Genomic DNA, 14,047 nt, shown 5'->3' with positions numbered 1-14,047 from the left:
ATTCATTATCAGATTAATTAAAATTAACACAATAATATTCTAAAAGTATTTTTTCAACAAAAATAATGTATTTAATATTAGAAACACTTATTATAAAATAATAATTATTTAGTTTCAACATGCAAAATCATAAAAATCATTCTTTCTTAAAAACTAAAATAACACAATATACTTAGCATCATAATATTTAACCGGACAGTGCTTTAAGTTTTCTACATCTCGAGCAAAAATTTCTGAAAAGTATAGAGGTTTCATGTAACGAGCACTGACACATTACACATTGAATCCAGTCGGATTTAGACTTTGTTTATTCATAGTTTTCAAAGCATTATATGCAGTTATTTTTATTTGTATCTTTAGGCTCATCCTGCCCATCTCTTTTAGTCTTCTTCACCGGCAAACCTTTAGTTTTCTATTCCTTAACTTTGTTCTTAAGTGAATTGTCTTCATCTTCACTGTTTGAACTGTAAATCATTCGTAATCAATAAAAAGTGTAAATACCTATACATAAACACATGAAAAATATATATTCAAAGCACTTATAATACATTCAGGGTACACGTGGTGTATGGAGGGATAGATGCCCCTAGGGGCACCTATACCGTAAAAAATCAGGGCAACTATCCTTTTTGACAGGGTTAGATACCCTAGTATTTTTTTAAATAAATAAATACAATAGAGCAACTATTTACATCAAAATGTATACTTCATGAAACAATATACATACGTAATAAAAAAATTGATGGAATTAATATCTACTTATAAAGTTATACAACAGCAAATACTCACCTTTAAAAATTTTACGCTCGCTGTAAGTTCGCCGCGGAGATGAATTCACACACGAGCGAAACGCGACCTCATCCCTCGATGGCGCGTGGCTAATTTAGGTGCGGGGTGCTTGTGGCTTCTAGTTAAACGGTTGTTTCTTAATCGCGAGCATGGGAAGTTAGGTTTTTTAAAAATGGGGCATCTATCCCACTGCGGCATCTATCCCGCCTTTACCCTATAGTTTAAATACTATCTAAATTCTATTTATTCATGGATATTTCCCTCTATAAACTATAGACTACGAGCTTTAGTTAGAAGTTGAATAATAGTTAATTATCTACAATATTCTTTTGTATGCCTATTGCAAGTTATTTGTTTAACAAGCAGCAAGCATTACGTCATTAAAATTGCCTATAACACTTACCATTACATAATCAAAAACCCCTACTGATAAAATCATGTCATTTCCAATAACTTTTCTTCTAACATACTTACTCGTAACAATAACAACCTTTGTTCACGTTAACTTCCAAAGATCTCATAAGGTGTTCCAAAGTTAAAGTTATTCTGGGCCAAAGGCACAAAGTCATGAACAAAGAACCGGTTTATGAATTCTTAAATATGTTTAGCCTTAAAACTTATCCGATTAAAACTCCCGTTCATATTTAATGCACAGATTTTGCAACGGAAGGCCAAACAGGAGAGAGACCAGGCCGGTAAGTTTACAAAAGGAGTTTCCAACTTTGATCATAAAATTTTACACGCCAATTTTTCTCTACGCAAAAAATCCAAACAAATCGGGTATACTTAAACTGAAGTTTATAGTTTGAACTTTCAAAGCTTTTACTAGCGAATTTTGGAAAGTCTAAAGTCTTGAACGCGTGCTCTTCAACATCTGACTTTATCCTTATGGAGGCCAAACTCCAAGATTTCCATTTGGGATAAATTGACAACGAGCTTTGTTACCCTCACTTCAAAGTTGGGAAAACTATCCTCAGATGGTGGCACGAACTCTATTTTTCAGGTTCATAATTTAATTCTGAGTTAAGAAGAACAACATCTCGAAATATTTCAATTCTTTTAGATGCTCGTAGCGGGACCGTATTACATAACTTTATTCAAGGATCCGGTTTATCTTTCTATCTACTATAACTATACTATACATACGTAGATCAAATTGTTAAATAAATCAGTGCTCTTCTGAGCTGATAGAAAATGAAAAATAAAGTGTGCTCGCGACTTTACGTTGCTATAAATTCAATATCATAACTTTACAGGACTCGATAAAATATTTACGGTTCCATGTATCCGAAATGGATATTTCTGAATAGAATCTTGAACACAGGTAATAGAACAAAGGGTCGACCCCATCAATACTGTGAAAATAAGCTCCTCAATCACCTTTGTATCCACATTATATCGCCCCGAATAACCTATTGTTGTTTACAATACAGCTACTTTCCTAATAAGTTTTATGAAGTGCCTTTCTTTATTCTTTTTAACCTATACCTCTACATACGGCCTTCGTATTCCATTATTTCTATGAAAGTAATAATATCGTTTTACCTACGTATATATGGATGCTAAACTGACCGCTGTTTTTCTAGAATTTTGCTAGGTGATCAATCAATTTTATAATTATTAGGTGAATTGCCTCACAAGGACGTGCTGGCCATGGAAACCTTTCTTAGAAATTTGTATGAAGTATATTGCGTCATTCATCATAGCTGGACACTTGCGTAGACTTAAGCTTACGCTCGAGGAAAACTTAAAAAAACATATTAGCGTTGCTCATGTACTTTGTTTAGGTAATTCATTATTTCCGAGTGCGTATTTCTTTGAAAAAACGTGCTAAAAATAATTCTTCATTATTTACATTTCCTCTTAAACGTAGAACAAATATTGTACAAGTACAGGAATATTATTCCGCGGCATCCGGCCTCGCCAAACAAGAGGAGCGCCGCTTTGACGCCGGATGCGAGAGTATCGGCGCACGCGCTGCCCATTCAAAAGTTCGATCCACTAACGTCAATCCATCAATGTCCGTCTTCGTTCGTGCCGGAAAGAGATACTGAATTCGAAGCAAATTAAAATTTATTTTCAATACAAATCCTTAATTTGTTAAACATACGCGTGTGTAGATTATTATACAGTCATAATCACATACAATATTAGAAATGTATGAAAGCATTGTACTACGACTTTGACTACATCGTGCATACATTAAACTTGCCCGTTTACATTGTAACAATGGAACCCAATTTTAAGGAAGTTATTATAATAAAAATTTATCGATGTCCATGTCCCATAGTCCGCACGAATATTAAAACAGTCTAGAGTCTAGGGAGTCATAAAAATATGTACGGTTCAACGAGCCTTGCACATACGAATACCGTTATTTATGTATTTCTCTAGCTTACAGAGACAAGGATTAAATCAACTAAACAAATTGTAATGAAGAGTCGGAAGATCATTGTCATTGCATCAAGATAAGCAGCAGCAAGGCTTGACATTGATACGTTGAGTCAACTCCTTACGACCCGCACTCGTCCAGCCCGATAAGGACAGCAGTGCGTGCCACTTAGCTATAAATAAGCCAGATAAAATACTGGTTTCTGCAACTAATTACCATTTAAAAATGGCCTTGAAGCTTTATTAGAGGTGCTGGAGAATTTCACAGCAAAAACTGTTAGGCAAGTCACACTCCGTTAATTTTATTACACTTACTCTCAAACTACTGGGACGGAACAACGTGCGCGAACTATATTATTTAATCAAATTATGGCTGAACTGTAGGTCCTTCGGCAATCATTGTTAGTAAACTAGCCGTAGCTTTAAACGTCTGACTTCTCATTTCCTCATTTACACCAGCTGAAGTTAGAGGGAGACGGACCAAAGCCGTATGTGTATTTATTAGTAAAGGACTAGCTCCTGAGAGCGACTTGCTCACTCGTTAAAGCCCTTGCTCGGTCCATTTATGGAGTCGTCGGCGCCTGTGGACAGTCGCCCCAAGAAGGAAACAAACCTATTCCAATATTTATGTTTGTGTATAAAAACTACCTGTTATCATTTTATTATACCGCCGCCTGTCTCCTAAACTATTATTCAAGTTGCGAGTTACTGCAATAGCAAACAAGTGACTAAGCGTCTATTTCTAGTTCACAATGCCACTTTGATCCAGAAACAGAGCGAAACAAAGTTATTTTCACTGTTGATCCTTTAATGAACTTGTGGGTAATGACTGACTCATTAGCTATTTCCAGTGGTATTGTATAAAGGCGTAGATTGTTATGTCTCAATAGCAGCATTAGGATCGTTTGATAAATTAAACGGTAACCAATAAATTTGTCATACTGCGCACGCTGTACTAGTGTGTTAGAACAATAATTTCTGTGTTTTGACAAACACAATGCACGTGCAGTTCTAAGTTTCTGCGCGATGGTTAACAATTACAGCCAATTAAAGAGCATCGACACGCGTGGAAGACTTGTATCATAATATCGCTTAATCAATTTGATCGCGAGCAACAGAGCCGGGGGTCATTGACATTCAGCTAGCGTTTCTTGTTACGTAGTTGCTAACGTTATATGCTACAGTTGCATTAATTAGTTATACAGTACTCAGCGTAAGTAATCCTTTTGATTGGTGTCGAGATGATCTATGACGGTCTGGAACATAAAATGGTCCGAGCCCGGTATTTGGGTCGCGGTGATTGCTCCAACGCCCAGATTCCCAGCAACAATGCTCTGTCCCACTCATCAACGGCCTTTTGTCTTGATACACATCCCATCCCAATCTGTTTTCACGAGTAGCTTAACTTTAATAAAATATTATTATTTGGTAGAGATTTTACATTGACATAATTGGAACAGTATCATGAATGTTACTGCTTTGTAATCAGTTCGATCAGGTTTCTGCCACGCAAAACTATTTGTTCCATAACACATGAATGAATGAACTTTTATGACGTAACTTTGCTTTTTTATGAAACAGACCTATAACGGGTAGTGACTCGCGAAATACCGTTTGCTGCCTAAACCAAATAGAAGCAACTAACGTACTTAGTAACGTTATGCGAATGCGAAACAGCGAATACTAATCCAGGAGTCATCGTTTTGAAAAATGTCCCGACTTTAATTTGCATACAATAGGCGGTTGTGAACGGCGCAGGACGTGTCACGCTCCCTCCGTATTCGTAGGAATTACGCATTTTACTTAAGTCACGTGACAATTTCCCACACATTGTGCTCCCAAACGAAAGCTTTGCCGCCGGAAAGAAAGAATTTAATTTGCTGAGACAGACAGCCAAATTGATTTCCTCTTTGTTACTTTTTCGGGTTAAAGCTTTTAAAACCCGTTTGTAAAACAATGTTTTATCTCCGCCAATGTTTATGGATTGCTATGACTTTAGCCAAAAAAAACACTGTCTTTCGCTAAAGGTAACGAAAAAACTGTAACCTGTTTTCTATCTAAGGTAAAAGGAATAACAGATCCAGAAACATATTCGGTAATAATTAACAAGCACGTAGGTATTATCAAAGAGCTTAAACATGCTGCTGTAATAGCACATTGTGAGTCACAATGCAGCTATTTCGTGGTGCCCTACGACTGGATGTGTCTCGCGTTTCATTTTATTGTGTGTGAAGTAATAAACGAAATAAACGTATGCAATATTCGCACAGCAATTAAGCCCGCATTGAGCTGCGATTCTGCCCCAAATTGAACTATTTTCTTTTATAATTTAATTAAGCGAGGTCTGTATGTGGAGATTTTGAATTCTGGCGAGGTAAAATGTATAACTGGGTTGCTTGATTCAATGTAAAATATTTTGTAATGAAAGAAGAAACACATTTCATTTACTGAAACATAACCCCCATCAATTTCTGCAGTAATTTTATGGCTAATAAAAATGAGTGAGCTAAAAATATCAAACAAATGGCTTTTCTCTCCAACAATAAACGATAGAACACCGAGCAATGGTCCCTCGAGAAGTATATTACTTTCTTAAATATTTCACTACAGTTGTTCAGAAGTCCCCGAAGCCATCTAAAGAAGAAATGTATGTTTATATGAGAACTGGATTACTAAAGTTTGTTTCTTAGACCATTGTTTTCATTGTTACTTTGGCCCTTATCACCGAAAATTCTGTATCCCTGAGTTTTGTCTCTGTCATGAGGAAACGTCCATTAACCATAGTTAAGCAGTTGTTCTCTAGAGCATATTTTAAAGTGTGAGTGGTGAGAGGCGTTTTACTCTGTACATTTAACTGTTGATTCATTGGGACTAGTTTAGCATCGGTAATTTACGACGAATGGTCCTTCATCCTAGCATATTCCCGGCTCACTGCCAGGTCTTACGTTACTTGATGTTCGTTCTACTTTCTCGTGATTACAGTTACTAAATTGAACCTTGTTTATGCAATAAAGAATATATATGTCATATATTTCTATGTGCATTGTTTTATAGTAAAACAGCTTATTCCATACGAGTAGTCTGATCTTTTAAAGCTAAACATATGAATCACGTGTCTGATTCACATAAGTGCAGTAATCTCATGTGGCACTCGATAACGCAATTAACTTGATAATGATCGTCTCGCAGACAATCAATTCACTTTCGCTAATGCTCGCCAGCAGTCCCCGTGTGGTGAGACAGTGATGTATGGCAACCATATAGACACACTGTCTAGATAAGCCTAATTTATTACACCTTAAATATACCATAACATAGCATAGTAATTAAATTGCTCTCAATACTTGAAGGACGATTCACCGATTAACCTCATCTAGAAAAATATGTCATGGCCAGTTCAAAATTTTCTTCCAACATTCTTGCCTATACGAATCATTAGTAAGCATACAAACCGTTCCGTTATCTCTTTAAACTAATAGTGACATTCCGAAATGTCACGTAGCTAGTCTTGGTACAACTTATACACCTACATAATATGGTAAATTAGTGCTCGCATCAAGTCTCCTCAGGGCACCTCAATACGACGCTTCAGTAAAACAACAGACGCTAACAATAGTAGTCTCATTAAACAGTGACGAACTCTCACAATTTAGCTCAGACCACTAGGGGTAAATCTCAGGTTAATTATTACCTATTTACAGCCTCGTTAAACAAAGGAAACATTTTCATTGAAATATTGTTCCGTCCTAATTCTTCGAACACTTCTTGCTTAATTATGAAATTAAAATGCGGAACAAAAACGTATTCACTTTTGAATAAAAAAATTGAAACTAAACTGACTTTTAAAAACTATCATACTTAACTTTACTGCAGTGAAATCCGATGTTTTTCTATGCGAAAGCTCGTAAAAAGTGAACGTTAAACTTCAATACTTACGAGCTTGGGCGCTCCCCTAAAGGGATTGCGCTCATAGCATTGTCTCGATTTAAACTCGCGACATAGGATCTCCATGCGTCGTGTATCGTGTCTCATCTATACTCTCTAGGGAAATCGTACGTTACACGAGCGGTTCAATCTGCTAATACGTCTGCACAGACGCTGTACAGAATCCTGTTAAGCCAACTTAATATTTGCTTATCTCGACATATTAACTTAACATATGCTATAACATGTGTAAATTACGTAAGTGAAAGCGCTGAATTACACGTTTTGTAACAAGATTTAACACTTGTTAACACGAAACGACAAAACAATTTTAATGGTGACAGATGTGGACTTTAATGTGTAAAAGGAAATTATTAAACAAAGAGTTACGAGTGTTCTGCTAAAGAATTTTCCGCAAACTAATTAATTATATTAGAAACGGTTTCTAAACACAAAACAAAATTATTGACAATGAACAGGCACTTGTCGAATAGGAAGTATGTAAGTATATTTATTAAAATTCATATTGCTAAACTTAGCCCTCACAACACAATCAATCTGATAAAGCTATATAAAGAAAACTAACGAGGATACTCACTATTCATATCGTCTTGAATTGAAATTAATTTCATCAGTAGGCCACGTCTCATTTCACAAATGGACTTTCAGAGGAGTTATGAAAGGAATGTGAAGTGAACGAGATATTGTTGGAGGCAAATGAGTTGACGACTCGATTGTTAGTGGCCATTTGTAAAAAAATAGGTCGCCATTGTTCGGTTGACGACCTACGCCTCCTATTATGCCCGAACCGATAGGTAGTACACACAACTTCATTATAAACCTATTTTAATATATTTGAAGTGAACAGTAGTGGGAGACCATACCATAGATATTGTTTATCGATAACCTTGTTGACATATTAACGAGATGTCGGAATGAATTGCTAAGTAAGCGCGATGAAAGACATGGGCCAGGGGCTGCCCGACCGCACCGAGCTATTTTGGTTTCGAGACGTTGACCTGTTCGTATCTGCATTTGGAGATGCATTCATCGTTTTTGAAATGCTTTATTACAAGGCTTCATACAACGTCCGCATGGACAATTTTATACGATATTGCATAAGTATACTGTCACCGTTATAAATGTGGTCATTCATATTACCGACGTCATTACCTTCAAACGTGACAGCCGTATAATAAATCAGTTTCATCCCGCCAAGGGTCGCAGGCTGAGTCCATGTTTGTCTATTGTTTGACTACAATGAGCCCCATCTGCAATTGTTCGGAACAATTTATGGCATACACTTTTGGACCATGATTTTTATCCAAATCCGTCTCGCTCGTACATACGAGTAGAATAGGAAATTGGGAGCTGCTATAACCGTAAAATAACAAAACAACACCGCTGAACCACTGAACTATTGTTTGTTTTCATATCAAACTGTAATGATTTTAAACTAGCGATTCCTAGAAGTGTAGACGTAGATTTAAATATGTTCAATATAAACCAACAATATTTTGGGAGGCCTCAGATTCTTACTTTGAAACGTAGAGCCGTCCGCTTTTCGTTCCCGCACGAGTATTGATTTACCCTGCGGCAAAGAACTTTCTGTTATTAATACAAAGTATACTCAAACTTTAATAACAATAACATAGACGGTTAGTGGTAATTAAACGAACACAGACGAATAGAAAATCAATAGCTACTGGAAGTGTGTACTTAGTCCTTAATTATGTGTAGATAATTGATAAAGTTCTCGAACGTCTACCGTCTAATAGAGAAAGTTTTTGAAACAATGCTTAATTAGTCGTGAATTCAATTTTCTACAAATATCTGCCTTGGTGCTTTGGTTGCGAGTTACTTTGGTTTCGTCCAAAAAGTAGGATCTGTAAACCATTTACGTACCAACGATTGAAGTTTATAAATTCTTTGAAGTCATAAACAATGAATTAATAAAAATAGTCAACGTGGCTTTTGATGTAAGTAGGGCTGCCATCCGTCCGGGTTTCCCCGGATTTGTCCTCGTTTGGAGGCCGTCCGGGGGCCGTCCGGGCGGGGTTTCAAGAAGTGTCCGGGGAAAACCCGGACACTTTTCATGTAAGGAAGCACCTCATTGGATTTAAGTATGTGTTAATAGTAAATGGATTACAAATTAGGTATTATTTTGTCTAAAAAAATCGTACTCCTTCGGGGAAAAAATGCGATTTACGCCAAATGTCCGGGTTTTTTTAATGTTTGTCCGGGTTTGGTGAAATTCGAGATGGCAGCCCTAGATGTAAGGGATATACAGAAACGTTAATTGCTTTGATGTGTTGTAGTAGGCGAGTGAAATATAGAATTTAAATCCTTACCAATTTTGAACAATTTATGGTTATCCATTACCATATTCGTTGATTGCAGACCTCTGTTGGACGTGTCAACTTCAATATTATTCACATAATCGAATCTCATCGTTGGAGTGTTCCGTGCCGTAGGATTTCCAGAATTTCAACAGTCTGGCTCCGTATATATCATACCGACGAGAATAATTTAATTTCAACGGCAAACTCTCGAGACTCCATTCCCAGTGACCTCCTGAAATTATCTATTTACTCGACCACCTAGACAACGACGACATTGTTGACTTAGCTTTTTGAAGCTTATTTTATTTCTAGCTAGCGTTTGTCTTTTGTTTACACTGGGAATATTCAACGAGTTTGACTAAGCTAGTTACACTTTAAATTTAAGTTGTTTAAATATTATACAGTTTTAGTTGCAGTATACTAGACTCGACTTAGTTTATAAAAAAACATAAAAGTTTCAACGAACTACAACTTAATTGCATAATGACATTGCATACAAAAGTACGTAGCTGGAGTTTGTTGAAGCTGGCCGATTAACTTGATATTACGAAACTTGTTAGTACCTACTTAGCTCAGTAAACAGGTACTGGATTCGGTTACTGCGGTTAGCCAGCGAACAATATGCACTCACCGCCTGTATCCAAATCTGGGCACATTATGTAAAACGTAGGAGAAGTGTGGTACTTTTCAATTTATTCATCATGTTATGCAGTATTATCCTAGCTTCTGTTTTCCAGTCACAAATCTTGTTACCGTATTCTACATGACATTTCGATTATTATAATACAGTAGAGAGATGGAAGGTTACCGCATTCACATCGGTGATGCACTTGCATATTTAGGTTTGATTTTATATCAGCCTAACAGTGTTAATTTCTTACATATTTTTTCTGAATAGTGAACAACATGGTTAAATCGTTCCACGGCTATCTGACCAGGCAATAGCTTCCTTGCACCTTTATCTAATTTTAACTGAGTGAGTCTCCACGGTAACAATTACGTACTTGCAATAAAAGCGCATTATGGCCACGCCACCATTGCATGTCGAGCACTGCCTCCCTGTCCTGACCGAACACTATTGGATTACGTATTAAGACAACAAAGCGATGTAATTTCAGTTGTGACCGCAACATTTACGACCTGTTGCTCTCCTAATAAAACACTAAATTAGTAAATAGGTACCTGCCTGTCTTTGTCGCAAGCCTTGCGGAAAGTCTTAGCAGTGATTCCGCTCATTGTATATTCCTGATATTATGGGCTCGTAGTGGGAAATACGGAGCCAACAACTTCTACAAGTGTCAACCATCCACGGCTAAAATGGATGGAACCAGGAAATACATGTCGTCTTTATACAGCTTTCTTGGTAAAACTACATACTGTTGAAGAAAAGAGTACTTTAATAAAGGTTTTATGAGACACGACATACACTGTATCATTCTTCGTTATATTGTTGCCAGTCTTAATATACATCATTCGGTTTACAAAGACGTCTGCCGGCATTACCATCCGTATCTACGTCTTGTTTGCGTTGTCTCCTCTGGCCTAAATTTTCCAAGTTGTTAATGAAAAAGCTCCGTCGCCCCGCTCGCCGTGTAATTTCACTTCAAAGCTTGCTCGGAGGCCTGTTTGTTATTTTCTGTAATCACAAGCACAGAATATATTATACGCTAGGCCCTTCCCTTGATGCGTTATTCTGCGTTACTAGCTATTACCTCCCCGTGTGTATCGATCTGTCCAGCTAATTACCCTGCCTGTGGTACTTTTTACTATGTTCTGTTCACATTGACACGTACTCTTTCTTTGTTGTCTGAATGTAAATTGAAATCATGTAACAAAAGGTATTTTCTTTGCTGCTAATCGATTCGTGGTATCGTCTGTAAATTAGTATAGTTCGGCCATTCAGAGAATGCGTTCCTGACACGTCGCGATTGAACTGACGACGTAACTTTGCAATGGCGTTGCAGTTACGATAAAAATATTTTTGCTGGTTGTTTACCGTTTTAACAATTGAGGAGCATTAAAACAACATTATTATATCAATAATCAATGAATGTTATTACGTCGTCAGTTCAATCGCGACGTGTCAGGAACGCATTCTCTGAATGGCCGAACTATAGTCATTTACAGTGCTTATTATAGCGTCAATTATTTGGATGGTCGCTTACAGTCGCGTGTTGTTTTGAATTCCTATTCAAAGAAAGGTGATATAGACGTCGTTACATTTCAAGGTTTCATGAGGACGTTTTCGGGCAAAAATGTTTTGAAAGGGAAAATGTGGTTTGTTTAATTTTCATAAATTAATTTTACATTGTACTCTTTGTTCAAATTGCTTTATTGCTCGTTTTGGGTTTAATTTCTCCCTCAGCATCTTGTTCAATATAATTACATTGCTGGTTCTAACAAAGTAATTACTTAATTAATTGCTTATATATTTTTATTGACGCTTAGATATCTATTGAATCAGATCAAATTAGGCATGAAATAAAAATATTATATGTGAATGTAATATGTAGGTTCCTACAGAAAACGTATAAAAACAAATACAACATAATAACCCGTTTATAATGCGTACCTAAAACAGATCATTAAGTACTTCGTATTTACAGTATTTGCCTTCAGGGTTACATGGCTATATCGAGAAAGAACTCCGTTTTAACATGAATTTTTACCGCACTCAAAATAAAAGTAAATCCATAACGACATCGAATACGTTTTTTATGCAAAGGTCCGAGTTCTTTCGTTTGTCAGTGATTGATGACATTCCAAAAGGAAGATCCGAAAATAGTGCGGACTGAACCAAATAACGTCGAGACAAAAAACCTCCTGACCAAACATTTGAACATTGTGCAAGTGAATGAAGGCAGACAGTACAGCCGAGTCTTATTGTTATTCTATCTTCTTTTGTATAAACATTCATTCATAAAAGCGGAACATGTGGACTAAAAAATCTTTTATCATGTACTGTATCAGCTATTTCTTGTTTTTTAAACATCTGGCTAATATCTTAAAACGAACTCGTTAACTTTATCCCGCCTACTAATTGTTTTTGAAACTGACGACTCCGTAATTATTTTTTAAAAAATCTAGATCATTAGGATTTAAGTAGAAACTGCTAATGAGGACTGTATTGATAGAATAGCGAGAAATGGTGACAAGGATGACTAAGACTGATGTTTGCTTTCCAATATTTGAGATAAAATCGTCGCGGTAGACTATTATCTGTGATAAGGTATACACAGCTGAGTCGATGTGTGTTTGGGGCGAGGGGCGGGATTACACTGACTGACAATCCGCGGTCCGTGCAGTCAGTAGTTTGGTACTCAGTGTACTCAGTCAGTTGTCTCGCGTCGTTGACGCCGGTCGTCGCCCCGGCTCTCGTATTTTCATCTCAAATAACTCGGTATAGTTGAATCAAAGTGTTAGAAACAGTGTCTTCTGTCAAAATTTTTTTGTGTGAACGTTGCTGTGTTAAGTGAACGCAAACAGTTAAATTTTAACTCATCGTGGTGCGTTTACTGCATTTGGAACTAAGTTGCACACCGGTTCAAGGTAAAACTTTCAGGTTACCTCCCACATACTATATTAGCTGCGGCTGCAATTTATCTTATCTTTCATTGATAAATTGTGCAACGGCGTTATCTACCTACTATATTGAGAACAGATTTTATTGAAATTCCCTTTTTAGTAGCATGTTACGATATTGTATGTACTTTGGAGTATGGAAACAATTTAGATGCATTTTAATATTTTGACATAATTGAACGTTTTTCAATCACACGCTACGTTATTAACGTAACAGTATTTATTGCCATCATAAACATTTAAAAAGGGGTTGAAAAATGTGTGAAGGGCTATTGATTCGCAACCCTAATAAAATTCGCGTATTGAGAGCGGCCCTATTTCATACATTGAAAGGGAACGCTCATTCACCTCGGGTTCTCTTTGGATTAAGATCAGTCAATTCAAAGCGTGCTATTTATAAATGTAACTATGGCCAATATTTCCTTAAAGAAAATTTTGTACTTTGTATTTTAAAGTAAGCAAATCCATGGTACTTTGACTAGTAGAGAGTTAACTTATGAAACCTTTACGTAAATAAACACAGTAACACATCCCCCTTTTCTCATTATCCTTGTCTTACTATTACCCTGGCATGATTATGTCACACTAAGTACACATAACTTACTCCTCGCCTATGAAACTGCAATAATTATGCGGAGCGTGACTTAAGACGCCACCGTGATTTTGATAGCCGTTTGCCATGCCAAATTATAGGACTACCCGCTTACCAATGGATCTGAAATTTTGATATAGGTAAATTGATATCTTTATCTAGATTCTGCCAGAACGAAAACACGATACTGATAATTTTACTCGATCATAATTAATTCCGAAAACACGTCTAAAAAAGTACTATTTTTGAAATTACAAGGAAGTTACACTATCTTTATGTTTCAAAATTACTCTAATATATTCTTAACATCAATATTAAGGTTCTGTCAAAGTCATTTTTCCATAACTATTACCAAACATTTTTAATTAAAGTTTTAAGATATTGGATTTTTTGAGCGGCAGCGATCATGATAGACGCTACGCAATTC

The 14,047-nt window shown here is 36.5% G+C and overlaps 1 protein-coding gene across 6 annotated transcripts in view; it reads left to right on the top strand.

Moving 5' to 3' along the window:
- LOC124637951 (dystroglycan 1) overlaps window positions 1–14,047 on the top strand; it is an 81,339-nt gene that overhangs the window by 22,547 nt on the left and 44,745 nt on the right. For 2 of the 6 annotated variants that reach the window (XM_047174700.1, XM_047174697.1), the window contains exon 1: window positions 12,748–12,995. The exons of 3 other annotated variants lie outside the window; for them this stretch is intronic. The gene's annotated coding sequence lies outside the window, so the exon portion shown is untranslated. Of the gene's footprint in view, window positions 1–12,747; window positions 12,996–14,047 lie in introns of those variants that run through there. One more of the 6 variants, XM_047174698.1, reaches the window with a different exon arrangement.

The sequence above is a fragment of the Helicoverpa zea genome, chromosome 17 (assembly GCF_022581195.2).
Source record: "Helicoverpa zea isolate HzStark_Cry1AcR chromosome 17, ilHelZeax1.1, whole genome shotgun sequence".
Taxonomy (NCBI): Eukaryota; Metazoa; Arthropoda; class Insecta; order Lepidoptera; family Noctuidae; genus Helicoverpa; species Helicoverpa zea.
The sequence above is the reverse complement of the archived record's forward strand: the minus strand, read 5'-3'. Positions and strand labels throughout refer to the sequence as shown.